The sequence below is a fragment of the Canis lupus genome, chromosome 26 (assembly GCF_048164855.1).
Source record: "Canis lupus baileyi chromosome 26, mCanLup2.hap1, whole genome shotgun sequence".
NCBI classification, from domain to species: Eukaryota; Metazoa; Chordata; class Mammalia; order Carnivora; family Canidae; genus Canis; species Canis lupus.
Window position 1 is genome coordinate 46,145,182 of NC_132863.1, and position 16,444 is coordinate 46,161,625.

General features: G+C 57.6%; 1 long non-coding RNA gene across 1 annotated transcript; it reads left to right on the forward strand.

Annotated features, from left to right (window-relative positions):
* Nucleotides 1-483: 483 nt before the first annotated feature.
* LOC140618731 (uncharacterized) lies at nucleotides 484-2,164 on the forward strand. Its single transcript, XR_012018809.1, has 3 exons — nucleotides 484-600; nucleotides 1,285-1,389; nucleotides 1,941-2,164. It is a non-coding gene; the product is annotated as an uncharacterized lncRNA (long non-coding RNA).
* The last annotated feature ends 14,280 nt before the right edge of the window (nucleotides 2,165-16,444 follow it).

Below are 16,444 nucleotides of genomic sequence, written 5' to 3' on the forward strand. Positions count from 1 at the left end.
GGCTGTGTGCCAAGTCGATTGGTGATGCTTGGCCAATTACCTGTTTCGCCGTGGAGCTCATGCATTATCTAATTTCATGATTTGGCTCATTACACGTGTTAGAAGCAGACACACTGTCAGGCCTAACTTAATGAATTACTAAAATTAGCATTATTGAGAAAATGAACTGCAAGGGAACTGCTGATTTTAATCAATAGTTCAAGCGAGCACGGTTAAAGAATGTCAAAACTCAGCAACACTGTCCAGAAGCTCGGCAACAACGCTCTGGGCCTGGCATCTTTGGGGTACGAAGTTTCCAGCTGAGGGCGGCGGCACCACTCTGAACACCCGCACCTCCTCCCTCGCGGCTACTCTTGATGGATGACGTCGCAGGTAACTTGCCCGGGCTCCTGCCCAGGCGAACAGAACACGCTCAGCATCATTTCTCCTCCTCTTAATGACTCAAGGTCCCTTTAATAACATCCATTATTAGTGCAGACGCCCTTTACACAGTTCTAGAACACTCGTATGGTTCTGGGGGACTTGAAGAGTCTCCTCGGAGCTTCTCCACGCGGGGAGTCCTCCCTTACTGCCTCTTGCCTCCACCTCGTCTTCCCTCTGGTATTTACCAAGCGCCTCCTGTGCTCCAGGCTCTGTTCTTCCCTTGGGGATTGGTGGTAATGTTCTAATAGGGGGTGAGAGAAAGTTCCAGAAAAGACATTTCCTAGATGGAGAGAAGCTGCCAACCGCGGGGCAAAGGCACCTGGATCAGCGCCGAGGTGGCGGGCGTTGGGCTAAGGGCTTTAGACACAGCACCAACCTGGGTCTGCCCGCCCCTGGGGGGAGATTACTGGGGAAATATGTGGAGATTTTTTATTTTCACGGCTGTGGGTTTACTGATCTCAGCAGGTATTTACAGCTCAGCCAACCTGGGGCGTCGTGGATAGCATTGCTGAGGGGCAGGTTACGTCTCTGAAGGCTGCTCCTCTGGAGCTGGTTTACAGGAACAGAGCTGTGAAGCGTAGCCCGGGCCGGTGGGGAGAGGCCCGAGGTCACAGAGGCAGGGGGCAGGCCGCCGGGGCCGGGGTCGGGGTCAGGTTCGGGGTCGGGATCAGGGCGCGTCCAGGCTCCCGCAGGTTCGGGGAGCACTGTCCTGGGGATGCTGCTCCTCTGGCCCAGCTCTCTGGTCCCTGAGCCTCCATCCTTCTTGGGGGTTGGCACCGGTGCTCCGTCGAGGAGACAGGGCCAGTCCTTCCCTCGTGCCTCGGGCCCCCTGGGCCTCCTTCACCCTTCTCTGCCCCCCAGGCACCCAGCGTCACCAAGACGGAGGCCCCCCCGGGACACACTTGTCATTTGGGTAACCGAGCAGGACCCAAGAAGTGCAGAGGACAGTGGGCGGCCAGCACAGAAGTAGGAGCCCACGCTCTGGGGGGGCCTGGGCTAGATCCCAGGCTTGCTGAGCCCTAACCAGGTGGTCTCTGGCCCCTCTGCGAGGCGGGGAGTCGGGTGGGCAGCCTCGGGGCCGAGTGGAGTGCAGGGGCTGCGCTCTGGCCTGCGCACAGGGCCGGGTCCTCGGCCCGAGGAGACAGTCCCTTCTTCACCCATCGCTCTGGTCCCCTCCTGGCTCCTGGCCCATGGGCCCCTCTTTTGTTTGGCCGGGGACCTGGAAACTGGAGATGGCTGTGTTTCTAGCTGGCTCTTTGGGTTTGGCCTGTGTCCGATGCTAGAAAGACATTCCAGGGACAGGCGACGGGCCAGGGCTCTGAGCAGAGGCTCACTACAGGGGGAGAACTGGGGCACGGGCCCCTGAGGGCAGAGCCAGGAGCGGGACAGAGACCCGAGAGCAAACACTGCCACCCCCACCTCCCTTCCCGGGGGCCCCTTCGTCCCATGCAAGGGCGGGGGGCGCAGCAGGCAGGGTCGTCACCCTCCCATCCCCGCTCCGGCTCTGGTCCTGACAGCTCAGGCGTTGCCTTCCCGAGGAGGATGAGCCTGCTCATAGCCACGTGCAGTGAGAGAGTCAATTATCAAGTCAAGTGATGAGTGACGGATCCGCTCACCCTGCCCTCCCCGCCAGGTGCCCGCCAGCTCGGCCGCAGCCCAGAATTACACATCGGGTTTGCAGCCTTTCCCACGGTAAACAGTTGTTCTCCAGAGGAAAAAATAAAGACTCTGTGTGTGTGTGCGTGTGCGTGTGCATGTGCGTGTGTGCACATACATAGAGGGTGGCGGACTGGAGCTGGAATAGTTGCAAAGCACAGCCGTCTCACCCCCTGCATGCTTGCTTTGGCTCCGAAGCCTGGGGCTGCTCTGGGGCTTCTCCTGGGCAAGAAGCAGATGGTTCTGGGAAACCATCTTCTCCATGATTTACCGACCAACATTTTGGGAATGAAATGAATTGCTAAACGTCCTATCAAGTGAACTGGCCCACCGCGTCGAAAACTCTGGCACAAGGAGATCGGGGTTTGATGACCAAGGGCTTTCTCAGAAGTGGTCCTTTCTGGAAGCGGCGCACGTGCACGGGGCACTGGCTGACGGGCCAGACACCTGGGTTGCAGAAGTCAGCGGTTTAAGTTTCTGGAAAGAACGGGGGATGGGGTGGGAGGTGGGGGGACTGGGCTGACCTTGGTGCCTTCCAAATGTTCCCGGCCTGGGGGCCCTCAGGGCAGCTGTGCCGGGCTGCGGCCTTGGGGGTATGTCTATGTGTCTGTGGGTGGACATCTGTCTGTCTTCCTTCCAGGTGGGCTTGGGCTTTTCACCAGGGTGGGTGTGAGAATCCGACCCCATCCCTGGGGGTGTTTCTCCAGCCCCTCTGTCCCTGCCACGTGCAGGGCAGGTTGGAAGGTACCCGTGAGTTCTCTGAGGCTGGACGCGGGGCCATCGGACGTCAGGATCTTGTCTCCAATCGGAAGGCCACCCCGCTCGTGCGGCCACCCCCACTGCTGTCCTGAGGCTGTCCCCGCAGGATGTCCTCCTCCCTCCAGGGCTCGGGGCCCAGCTCCAGGCCCACCTCCTCCCGGGGAAATGGGGAGAGGCGGTGCGGGGAGCATGGCTGTGGTCACTCTGGAACCAAGAGCAGACTCGCTTTCCAAAAGGGTCTGTGTGGACAGAGGAAGGCGGGCTGGGGCTGAGTTCCTAGGGCAGCTGCAGACAAAACCCAGAGAGATGGGCAGCTTTCTCCCAGGGTTCAGCCAGCACTACCCCTCGCCATGGGGCCAGTGCTGCCCTCGCCGCCCAGAGCCCAGCTCCGAGGTCCCTCTCTGAGGCTCTTGTCACTTACTGCCTCACTCCGTTCAACCCCGCGGTGGTCGGTCGGTCGGTCAACCCCACCCTGACATTCAAATGTGTAGGGCGTCTGCTTTGGAATCTCTCCCGCCCCCCATTATTCACCGTCGCATGCTTGTCCCAAACCTTGAACTGATTTCCAGGGCCTAGACCAGGCAGGAAGGAGGGGTCACAGGTGCCGTGTTGGGGACACGCTCCCCACGCCCACCTGACTGGACGCCAGGGGCACCCCTCTCTGAGCTGGCTCCCTTGGACTCCCGGCGACATGATTTCCTGATATTTGCTTCTGAATCGATTCACCTTTTTAAAAGAAACGTAACAAATCTCTCCATGAAGGCTCGGAAGTGGAAAATCACTACTCCTTGCCATATTAAATAGAAGGTAACCATGAAAAGAAGGAAAATGGAAACAAAATATTATGAAAACTGGCGAGAGGCCTGGCCTGAAGACGACTCTGAGCCCAAGGCCTGCTGTGCTCCAAAGGGAGGTTTGGGGGGATTCGAAGGCCACAGATTTATTAGGTTGAGATTTTTCTGGAGGTAATCAGAAAGATGACAAGAACTGGGCAGGAAATATAACTTTTCCTTATGTGATTTCTGGATGCAGCACATGTTAGCGGACTCAGACCAAGTGCAGCCCCTCTAGCCTCCAGGCCTAGGGGGAAACTGAGGCAGCCGATGGCGAAGGGAGAGGCCCTTCGGGGGTCTGGGGGGGGAGCCCCTTCCTTTCTGCTTCATTCCCCACGCCCCATGCCTCCTTTTCTCTCTCTTCCCTGGACCCACCTCAGTGGGATCAGGTGTCAGAGAAGAGCATGGAACCTCCTTGGGCCCGATAAATCATCCAGCCTGGCTTCTTGGCTGCATGGACAGTGTTGTTCCCTCTCTCCCGCTCAAGGGTCCTCCCATCTGGGGAATGTCCATGTGCCACCGCCTGCCAGCGAGGTTCCAGGGGCTCCAGGTTCTGTGGGGAAGCGTTCTTGAAGTGCACCCCAAGATTGGCCATCAACAGCCCCTCGCCCCTTCCACCCACCCCCGGGACACTGTGGGGAAGGCCATGGGTGCCTTTCTGGTCCTCATGGGTCTGGATGGTGGGGACGGGAAGGGGGGAAGGGGGAGTCGGTGAGGGTCGATAAACTACCCCAAAGTTATTCACGCCATCGTGGGAGTGCGGTCACTGGCACCCCTTCCTCTTCTTTCTCTCATGGGAAGCCCTGAGGTTGGCTGGGAAGGCACGGTGAATCCCCTAAGAGCTTCATCAAAGAGAATAAGGGACATGAAGACACGGCTCCTCTGCTGACGTAGTAGAGGAATAAATCCCTGGTGGGACTGCCACCTTGGTGGTCACGGGAAAGGACACTTGCCAGCATCAAAAAGAATGCGCTGTCCTGCTCCCCGACTGCGTGTACGGGGAGGGGATCTACGCCCCAGCCTTTGGCAAGTGGGGGCAGGAATGGAGGCTATAGGAGGATCATCGCTTCTGAAGTACGATCCGCAGGATGAAAGCGACCTTGACGAGGAGGGAAGGCGTTCACATTTTGGTTTCAGGTTTTCTGTCCCGTAGGCCCTTCTGCACAAAGCAGATGCAGGGGTGGGTCACCTCCACGATGGGAGTCATCGGCAGACTGCTCGGGGCCACCGGGGGCTGACGCCCTGGTTGTGGTTGGCCTAGAGCAGGTGACGGACTCCGCAGGGGCAGCCATGGGACACCCTGGTCATGGGAGTCGGCCTCCGTGGGGTGTGGCTGGGCCTGCAGGGCTCGAGGACGTCAGAACGGCTCCCGGCCCTTCTAGGCCTTTCCAGGCTCCTCGCTGGAAAGCCCAGCCCCAGCTCAGCCCCAGCCTGTGTCCCACGCCATGACCAGGGGCCCTTTCAAGGCACAGATTGGCCACATCACTGCTGGGCTGGAAACCTCCCAGTGGCTCAGGGCTGCTCCTCGGTGTGGAGTCCAGGCTCCTGAGTGTGCTGTGACCCTGGGACCCTGATCCCACAAGCTGGGAGGTGGAGCCTCCCCCAAGACAGGTGTGTGCGTCTCCTGGGGCAGCAGCGACAAGACCGCAGCCTGCGGAACTCAAAACAACGGAGGGATTTATTCTCTCACAGTCTGGGGGCCAGAAGTCTGAGATCAAGGTGTCAACAGGGCCGTGCTCCTCTGAAGCCTCCAGGGGAGGAACTTCCCGCCTCCTCGGCTTCTGGTGACGCCAGGCGACCCTCTGCTTGCAGCTGCGTCCCTCTGCACGTCCCCCTGTTCCTCTCTCATGTGCATCCAAACTCCGTCTGCCTCTAATGAAGACACTTGCCACTGGGTTTAGGGTTCACTTGGATAATCTAGGATGATCTCATGTCAAGATAATTAGCTTAATTACATTGGCAAAGTCTCTTTTCCCAAACAGTGTCACATCCACAGAGTCCAGGGACTCTAATGTGGGCATGTCTTTCGGGGCCCCGCTCAGCTCACTACGGCGGGCGCACCTGGAGCTGGATGCTGCAGCCTGGGACCTCCCAGGGGCAGAGCCGGAGACAAGGCCTTGAGCTGAGCAGCAGGACCGGATGGGTGGTGACCCCAGGAGAGCCCCCGAGGGCAGGGAGGGAGCCAGGCAGACATGCAGTGGGAAGGAGCCCATAAGGTCATGGCAGTGAGCGACCGAAGCTCCTCCTTGGGGGGCAAAACTCGGGGAGATGGTTGAGGCAGGACCCCAGTGCTGCCCCGGACCCCAGAGACAAGGAAGCGGGTGGGGGTTTCATCCATTAACTCCCAGCACCCTTTGCTTCTGGGCATGAGAGCTCCTTAGGACTTCCAGCCGGGAAAGAGCCCCCGGGGAGAGCCCCCCGGCCCCAGAAGAGTGGCTTTGCCTGATCCTGAGCTGAGTAGGGGAAGCCAGAGGCTCCCGGGGGCAATCGCTCAGCAAGGTGGTAAAATGCACACCTCGCTCTCCTCCTCTCCCCAGTCAGAGGCGTGCAGAGCCGCGTTCTCATGGACCTTGAGAATACGGGCTTCGGACGGGCCCTCGGAGCACTTTGGTGGGGACACAGCAGTTACTGGCCATTGCGTCCTCGTTGGGCCGTGTAGCCCGGGGCAGCAGAGGCGTGGTCCTCCTGCAAAGAGCCAATCTGGGTGCGAGGTCTTGGAGAGGACAGCAGAGTGTGGGGTGGAGAGACACGGTTCTGATGACCTTCAGGCCTGGATCCAGTACCTTCCACGTCATCCCACTACTGGGAGAACTCTTGCGGGTTCTCTCTGCTGGTGCCAGGACTCTGCTGCTGGGGGCTCCCAGGCCCCCAGGGACTTATTTAGCTCTGATTGGACTGTGTAGGTCACATGCTCATCCCTCAGCCAATCGTGGTGCTCAGGATTTCCCAGGACTGATGGAGGGTTAAGATGTACCCTTTCCTAAAGATCTGGGGTGTCAGCCCCAGTCAAGGCCCACGGACTGAGAAGAGGGGGGGATTAGACCCTCCAGGAACATCAGGATATGGCTCCTGGAAGAAAGAGAAATGGACGTCAAGTCAAGGACACCTGAGCATGTGTCCCCTGGGTCCTTTTCATGCAAATCCAATCAGCACCTTCAAGACGTAGGCCCTACCATGCTGCACTTCACAAATGCGGGAGGAGGCGCAGAGAGGTTAAGTAACTTGTGCAAAGGCGCACAGCTGCCATGTCATAAGAAGATCCCAACAGAGCCCCGGGGTTCTCTGTATCACTCCCAGAGAGTCTTCTTGCTGTCCTTGGTCCTCTCCTCTCCTCCCTTTGCGGCTCCTTGATGCCAGCACCGCGCCAGACCCACAGTAGGGCTGGAAATGCCGCTCAGTTGTGCGTGTGGGTGTCTCCTTTTGGTATTTGTGTGACTGTTTATTTTTTAGAGTTTCTGAAGACTACAGAGTGTGCCCAAAGGCAAAACACATCAATTTTTACTGCAAATTATTTTTGTTAATAAATGATATATAAGTTTATGCATCCTAATTAACCAAAAATTATTTATTGCGGCAATTAAAATGAAGTCGTGTAAATGACTGCAATTTTAAGTTCTTGACAAAGCGATAAAGTCCATTAATGCTTCTCTGCCTTGCTGAGGCTTCTTGAAACCCTGCCAACAGTCAGCATCCTGCCCCCTACAGAGCTTGCATGGGGCAAAATCAGAGCATCTATGGATCTGGGTCCCCCCAGAGAACTAACTCGATGCTGGAGGTTGCTCTAGAGCCTCAGCAAGGCAACAGTTGGCATCTTTGGACGTGGTTATGCCAGGGAGGGAACTATAAATCACCAGCCCCACCAATCCATCCAGACATAGAAATGTGGTGAGGGAATTACGTGGCCCTTCCCTTCTGGATGGCCCAGCGGTGCCAGGTTCTTTTTACCTAACAGTCACTACCCTTGTCTTGTCCCGTGACTTCCTGGGACCAACTGGTAATGCCCTTTCTTCCTCCCAAGCTGACATTTATCCATCCATGCAGCCATGCAGCCATCCACATATCCATCCAATCATCCATCCATCTGTCCATCCATCCATCCTTCCATACATACATACATCTATGCAGTCATCCATCCATCCATCCATCCATCCATCCAGTTATCCATTTATCCATTCATCTGTCCATACATCTATCCATCCATCTGTCCATCTTTCCAGTCATCCATCCATCCATCCATCCATCCATCCATCCATCCATCCATCTATCCAGTCATCCAATCATGCATCTGTCCCATAAATAAGTACTGACAACAGGATATCAGAAGACATTTTCCAATGGGCACAGATCCACCTGGTCTTTTGGATCAAACCAACTCCTATTTATTAAGCGCCTACACTGTGCAAGGCAGCTCCTGCTCTCCTGCTAGACAAACCCTGTCCATCGTTCTAGGTCTTCTCATCTCTCCCACGTGGCTGCCATTGCCCACTTAAGCATGTACTGTGTCTCCTTCAACTCCCAAATTTCACCTGCTCCTACAGGTGAGGCTCCACCACCTGGTATGGCTAGCTCTCTCATTTTATCGAGGCTGGTCTTGCTTCCTCTTCTAGACTGTAAGAGTCTCCCAGGGAAGGAGTCTCTTGGCCATGTCTTCTCTTGTCCCACAGCACCTGGCACAACTGTGGTGGCTGTCCGTGATGCCTAAGAAGCTTGGGAAGCTTTGGTCTTTTTTCCCCCCTTTATTTTCTTCTGCTAAATCTGGCAGCCTGAAGCCCAGGCTCACAGACAAATCTGGGTGCAAGTCAAGATTCTGCCTTCTGTGTACAGCGTGGCCTTGGATGGGTCACTCCGCCTTTCTGAGATTCACATCGCTCATGTGTAAAAGAGGGTTGTCCGGCACAGAGGCCAGGTAGGCAGCAGAGTGCGTGGAATGGAAGCGTGCGAGACACAAACATCTGGAGTTGATTAATTGTGTATAAGGAGCAGCCTGGAGATGGGTGGTGACCCTGTGAGGTAACCTGAACCTCACATTCTGCCCAAATTCCCGCTTTGCCATCCTCATGGTTGGAGTAGGGTTGCCACAGCTCCAAGCATCCTGTTCTTAAACAACAACATACCCAACAGGAAAGAAGGTGGCATAAGCCAAAGAATCTTCCCTTTAATGAATTTCTCTTTATTCGGGGGGGAGGGGGCGGTGTTGGGGGAGGTAATTTCCCCTCAGAAAATTTCCTTTCCCTTTCTTTTCTGGAAGGGGGTCATTTGTCCACCCCTACACCAATCAAGGTGAAGGACAATGGGATTCCAGGAGCTGGATGAGTCAGCACTCTCTGTGGAGTTGGGAGCACTGTTGCACAAAATCAGGGTTCTATCCACAAGGACAAAGGAAAATGAGTGCTGCGTGGACGGTCAGGACTTGGACAATGTGCAGTAGTAAGACAGATGCAAATAGCTGCTTTGCCTTGGGGTCTTCCTGGGAGCTGCCCCCCCCCCCCCCCCCCCGTCCTGTTAGTTCCTCCCCTCCCATTCTAGTCTCTGCAGGCTCAGGCTCTCAGTCCTGTCCTCGGGGAAGGAGGTGGGGGTGCGGAGCCCTGGGGTGTCCTGCGGCCTCCCTGAGCTCAGGCCTGGGTCAGCCCTCCGGGGGCCCCACTCTCCCACTCCTCTTCCTGAGTTCCCTGCTCAGGGCTGCTGGGAGGAGCTGTAAGAACCCCGCTGCTGTCCCTCCAGGGCTGGAGGGGGCCAGGAGGGGGCGGGGTGCACCCTGTGTCCCGTAATCACCTGCTGCAAGGGCGGTGCAGATATTCCAGGCCGGAGCCACGATGTCCAGTCCTCGGATCCCGGCCCTCCTGTGTGACCACGGGTCCTCTGGATCCCCTGCAGGCTCCGTGCATTTGGGGCCTCCTTACCGGGGACGGTTTCAGACATCGGCCTCAAGGGCATCCAGGTCACAGGGTGCACCCCCCAGAGGAGATGAGGCAGCTGAGGACGGTCCCACCGCCCCCACAGTCAGATACAGAGAAAGTGGGAGGGGGACAGTGTGGTGGCACGTGGATCCACTTCTGACCCAGAGAAGGGAAGCTTGAAAAATAACCCTTGGTGCCGATGGCCGCCTGGGGGCCCCCACCCCACCCCACACCTTCCACCTGCCCCAGCCGCCCTGGGGCGAAGTCCGCTTCTGCCTGCAAACCCCTCCCTTGGCCTGGCTCTGGCTTCTTTTGTCTCTTTCTGTCTCTGTGTCTGTCTGTCTCTCTCTGTCTTTTTCTGTTTTTGTCTCTGCTTCTCTATCTCTGTCTTCTTCCTGTCTCTCTCCCGGTTGCTTGCTGTTTTTGTCTCTGCATTTCTGTCTCTTTCTCTCTATATATATTTTTTTCTGTTTTTGTCTTTGTTTCTTCTGTGCCTCTTTCTCTGTTTCTCTCTCTCTCTCTCTCTCTCTGTACTTTTCTGCTTTTGTGTCTTTCTGTCTCTGTATCTCTGTCTCTCTCTTCCTCGGTCTCTATCTCTTTCTGTCTGTCTTTCCCCGTAGCTTTCTGTTTCTGTTTCTATATCTCTTTCTGTCTCTATCCTTTTCTGTTTTTGTCTCTGTTTCTCTGTCTCTGTCTCCCTCTGTCTCTGTTTTTCTCTTTGCCTCTTTCTCTGTCTCCCTGTCTCTTTCTGTCTCTATCTCATCTGTTTCTGTTTCTGTCTCTGTGTCTCTGTGTTTCTGTCTCTGTCTCACAGAGGCACACTCTCCATCTCTCAGCGTCTGGAAAAACCTGCGTGTGCACATCTGAGCGTGAGTGTGCATGCAGGCACACACCCGAGCGTCTTGGGGGGGGGGGGATGTCTCTCCCTCCTCCCCACTGTGTCTCTGGGTAGAACATACCAATTTTAAAGCAGCACAGAGCCCCCTGCAGCCTGACCCACTCGGGGGAGGTCGGGGGGGGGCTCTGAGGTGTGTGTGTGGGGAGCCCCAGGGCCCCTGCCCGGGCAGAACGACGCCTGGGTCCTTCCCTAGGAAGGAAGAGCCGTGTCCCCCCGGCCGGGCTCTCACACGCGGGCAGGAGATGCCTCCGAGCAGGGACCCGTGTGTGCAGAGCTCGGTTGTCTTCTTGCGCCATGTGCGCAGCAGCAGAGACACAGCGTCACCCTTGTCGGCCTTCTGCCAAGAGAAAGCCCTGCAAGCCCCTGCGGAGAACGCGACCTCTGTCTGTCTGTCTGTCTGTCCTCCCGTCTTTCTCTGAAGACCTCTGTCTCCAGGCAGTAACACAGCCCACTCCCTAGGAAAGCACGTGCGCGACAGAAACACCCAGAAAAGTGCTCCTGCCTACTGGTCTTTTTTTCCTTGGAAGCTGAAAAATACATTTGTTTTTTTCCAGGAAGAAAACAATGTTTGTCTCTGACTCACGTGTGCACAGAAAGTTCGGTCTACTGGATTTAAAACTAGACAAATTATTTCCCTTATTTAGAGACGCATCATTTGAGAAAAAAACAATCTCTTCCTCGGCATACAGAAAATTGTGTGAGAGCGTGTGTGTGCGTGCGTGTGCGTGTGCAGCAAAAATTGCTCTCTGTCAGGAAGTCTCTAACGCCCACCTCACTGGGCAGAAACGCTGGCTCCCGAGAGAAAGTACGTACCAGGGAGGAAAACCATACACATCAATTCTCGGCACGAGAGGAAAACAGGAAGAGAATTGTGTGCGCGTGCACCCGGGCACGTGGATGCTGGCAGACAAATGCCTTTCTGTGCTGGTTTGTCCGTCCTTGCAAAGAAAAATATACGGGGTCTTTAGTCACAAAGAAAAATGCATCACACACACACACACACACACACACACACACGCAACGTGTATGCCTGGAAAAACAAACGCTCTATTCCCCAGTATGTAGACTCTCCCCAGGAAGACCCCTTCCCGTCGTCAGGCAAGGTGCACACATGCACACTCACACACAAGAAAGCCCGCAGGCTGCTGCTGGAGAGGCTCCGGGACGACCTGTGTGTGTGGGTGTGTGTGCACGAGTGCACAGGACCTGTCTCTCGCAGCCGTGGCTGGTCTCTTTCTGAAAGCACAAACGCAGAAAAAGTGTAGTGTCTCTTATTCACATGCACACAGAGCCTCACACGCTGTGTCCCTGGGAAAAATAATGGCAAAGGACGGGGGCCCCGAAAACAACACCGAGTTGTGCTCTGACCAGTACACAATCGGGGGGGGGGGAGCAGAGAGCGTCTCCCTCCCCCCTGCGCTCCCCCGGCCCCAGCCCGGCCTCCTCCCCAGCAGGTGCCCTGCTGACCCCCCTTCCCTGAGCTCCCCCACCCAGGCCCCTCCCCAGCAGGTGCCAGGCCCTGCGCACGCTGCCCACCTCCCCCGCAGGCAGGCTTGCACACGCACACACACGCACGCACACGCTCAGGCAGTCAGGGAGCCGGGGGGAGCCGCCTCTGGGCGTGCAGCGGTGGGCACTGCCTGTCTCCAGAGAGAACATATTCTCTGTCCCTCAGTTCGGTCTCCCTCTGAGGCCCTTCATCCCCGGAGAGAAGCCCGGGCTCACTCTCTTCCACACTCAGAAAACCATGTGTGTCTGTGTGTGTGCGTGTGCGCGTGTGGCGGATAAACAACAGCAACAACCACGAATGGGAAATTCGTCGGCCTGCCTCCCTGGGGGTGGGGGGAGTATGTGCCCTTGTGGGGGGGGACGATGGTGCACGCGCAGGCTCACACACTCAGACGCACACCTACCTCGGTGTGCCCCCCCCCACCCCGGTGTGCGGCCCTCTCCTGTTTTTCCAGCCCCAAACACCGAGTGCGTCTGCGTGTCCAGACACGAATGTGTTTTCTCACGGAGAAGAGGCTCCCTCCGAAGGCGCCCCGACGGCGCGTCCGGGAGAAACACGCTCACGCGGGCCTGGCTGCGCGGAGAGCTCCGTGACCGTGCAGGGCAAAACCCCACGTCTGGCTAGGGTCGGTCTCCCCGCAGCCTCGAAAAGACGTGTTTCGTGTCAGATGGACCCCCCCCCACCGGCGTGCGTGGGGCGCCTGGCACAGAGCGTCCCCGCCCGCAGAGGGCACAGCAGCCCGTGTCCCACCGCTTGGGTCTTGTCTCCTGTCACAGAAGGTGGCCAAAGTCTTGGAGGCTGCGGGTTCTGTCCCTGGAAGAGCTCCCTGCCGGGCCTCCCAGGACGCACGCCGGGTAAGAGAGCACAGTGTGGACACACACACACACACGCACACGCAGCAAGGAGGGACCTGTGTGCCGGCGGGGGGGGGGGGGGGTGGTTCCCAAGCAGCAAACGCTCCTTGCTGTCCATCCTGTCCCCTCCTGCACGCGGGCACACGCACCCTTCCCTGTGCTGTCCCCGGGCCCTGGCGCCTGCACACCCGTGCTCAGCTGGCGCCGCGTCTGCGTGTCTGTGTGTGTGAGCAGCAGGCGACCGTCTCGGAAAGGCCGGCCCCTCAGCTGCCTCACCGGCTCCCTCCTTCTGTGCGTGCCCGCGTGCACACTCTCGGGCGTGTGCAAGCACGCGGGGCCGTTGGTCTGTCTGCCTGCAGACAGAAAAAGTATGTGCCTTTGCCTGGATAGAAGGGTCCACCTCCTGTTGCACGCACACACGCACACACGCGCTTCCCTCCAGGAGCCGGTGCCACCTGAAAACCCAGCGTCTGTCCCTGTAATTCTCGGCTCTCAAGAAACTGTGGGTCTCCGGTGAGAAAACACTCTTGCTCACTGACAAACGTCTCGGGCTCTCTGTCACGGGGCAGAAGTGCCGCCCCCCACACACACACACACGTGTGCATGCACACACACTCGCGGAAGGGAGAACTGTGCGTGCTTGCACATGCCCCTGTCACCCCTTCTGCACATCCCCATGTGGGGACCCCCCATACACACACGCACACACACACACACACACACACACACACGGGCAGACACATGCCCCTGCTGCATCAGTGTGCGCCTCCCGGAAAACAAGCCTCCTCCCCTTCCAATTCTCTGCTCGCAGAAATCTGTCCAGAAAGAAAATGAGTTCTTTCCCCGAAAAGCCTTTTTTCAAAGCATTTTCCCCCTGGGAGGGAAATGGCCCCGTAAGGGCACCCACTCCTGTTCCCACCCCCTTGCTCTAGCTCAAAACTGTGAGTGTGTGTGTCTGTGTATGTGTGTGTCTGTGTGCACCGGTGTGTGTGTGCAAAATAACTGCTTTGGTTTGTCTTCTTGCAATTCAAGAAATATGCATCATTTTCCAGGCAGAAAAATTCACTGTCTCTCTCTGTCTCTGTCTCTCTCTCTCTCACACACACACACACACGCACACACTCAAGTAGGAGTACCCTCCTTCTTTCACTAAGATGAAGCACCGTCTGAAAAGCCAGCACTTTGGAACTGTCAGTTCACAGAAAAATGAGTGTGTTTCCAGGCAGAACAATTCTCTTTGTCTCTCAAAAATAATCTCTCCCGAGCTCTTCCTGGCCAGGCAGCAAGGATCCCCCACCCCGCACACACACCACTAATGAGCACACGCACACACACTTAGCAAGAAGAGATTTGCGTGTTCGTGTGGGCGGCGATAAGCAGGAAAGGAGTCTCTCCGTGGAGCCGACCCCTGCAAGCAGAAAAATATGTTCTTTTTCCAGAAAGAAAAAATACCCCCCCCCCGACATGCACGCAACGTGGCTCTTCTCTGCTTGTGTACCTGGAAAATGAACAAAACAGGAAACACTCATTTCTCGGCTTACACAAAATGATACGTGTGCTTGTCTCTAGGCAAAAAAAAAAAAAAAAATCTGTGTTTTTCACTCAAAAAAAGTCACTTTAAAAAAGAAATCACCGGGCAAATGTGCACTCTCCCCCCTGAAGACCACACATGTTGACCCTCTTCACAGCAGACTCTGTGTGTGTGTGCACACGCGTGCACAGGGGGAAAGACTCTCAACAGGGGAAAGACTCTCAATTTATTAGAATGTCTCCTGAGGCAGGAAAAATATATTCGTGTTTTTCCACGTAGCACAACGCGCGTCTTTCGCTCTCTCACACACGCACACTCACGCACACTCACGCAGAATGTCCTGTTTCCTCACTAAGTGTGCATCACCTGAATACCAGCCCTTTGTAATTCTCGGCTCACAGAAACCTGGGGCTCGGGGCAGAGAATGTTCTAGCTCCCTCCTGGCCAAGTCTGTCCCGGCCGCTCTGCGTCACTGGGCAGCATCACCCCCTCTCCCCGAGTGAGCCCGCTCCGGATCGGACACACACACATCGGAAAACAAGAAAACCGCGCGTGTTCACGTGTGTGGGTGCAAGCAGCACACGCCTCTCTCCCGGACGTGTCTCCCTGCAAACAGGAAAAGTCACGTACTGTTTTTCCAGAGAGAAAAGAAAAATCCTCCCTCTTCCTGTGACTCTCCCTCTCCCTCTCCCTGTCCCTGTCCCTCTCTCTCGGGGTTGGGGGTGCGGGGGGCATCCTCTGACTGCAGCATCCCTGTGTCTGACTCTGTCTCTCCATCTGTGTGTGTGTCTCTCCGGCCGGCCGGCTCACGCTCACACTAAGGCTCGGGGCGCAGAGATCGGGCCCCACTGGGGGCACATGTGCCTCCCGTCCCCACACTAAGTGTGCAGCACCTGGGCCACAGGCGCGGCTTCTCGGCTTGGCGACGACGAGTGTCGGGCGCGTGGGGGCCGCAGCTGGCCTCCCGCCTCCCCTTTCCTTCCCTCCTGCAGGCGGCCCCGCGGAACACGTTACTCCGCCACACGCACACGCACGCGCTCCCTCTGCTCCCTCTCGGGAACACCTCCTGGGCGTGAGCCGACACCTCTGCTGCGGTCTCTCCGGCTCTCAGGAAAACATGTGTGTGCATGTGTGTGCGTGCGTGTGCCCGGGCGGCTTCTCCAGGAGGAAGAAAATCCATCTGTCTCTCCCTCTGGTGGAAAACTGGTGTCCCGGCCGCACCGGTGGCCGGTCCTGCTATAACCCTGCGGGGGCTGCACCCACTCCCCGGGCGCACCCAGCCCGCCCCCCCCCCCCCCCCCGTTGGGGCCTCCCAGCCGGTTTCCTTCCAAGTACAGGACCGGCCTGCCTTCCCCCCCAGCCCCCCGCGGCCGGGCTGGCTGTCTCTGCGACACACACAGACGCATGGACGCCCCCTCTGCAGGCGGGAAGGTGGGCCTGTCACTGTCCTGGCCCAGGGTCGGGTTTCACCCAGCACCCTGCCTATTGACAGTGACCTCAGCGGCTGACAAAGAGCAGAAGGGGCATCTGCCCCTGTGTCCCTATGTCCCTGTGTCCCTATGCCCCTGTGTCCCAGGTCCCCGTGTCCCTGTGCCCCTTTGTCCCCAGGTCCCTGTGTCCTTGTGCCCCTGTGACCCTGTGCCCCTGTGTCCCCATGTCCCTGTGTCCCTATGTCCCCATGTCCCTGTGCCCATGTCCCCGTGTCCCCGTGTCCCTGTGCCCCAGTGTCCCCATGTCCCTGTGCCCCTGTGTCCCCATGTCCCTGTGTCCCTATGTCCCCATGTCCCTGTGCCCATGTCCCCGTGTCCCCGTGTCCCTGTGCCCCAGTGTCCCCATGTCCCTGTGCCCCCATGTCCCCATGTCCCTGTGCCCCTGTGTCCCCCTGTCCCTGTGTCCCCATGTTCCTGTGTCCCCAGCCCCGGGGCCTCCCCATCCTCCTGACACCCCCACACCTGGGCCAGGTGGTCACCAGCATCCCCTCTGCAGCAGGCTGCTCTGTCCCCCCTGGGCTCCGTGCACCCCGCCCCGGGGACCTCGGCCGGGACCCCACGCCCTCCTCCCTGGGCCTCCTGCTTGGCAGCCC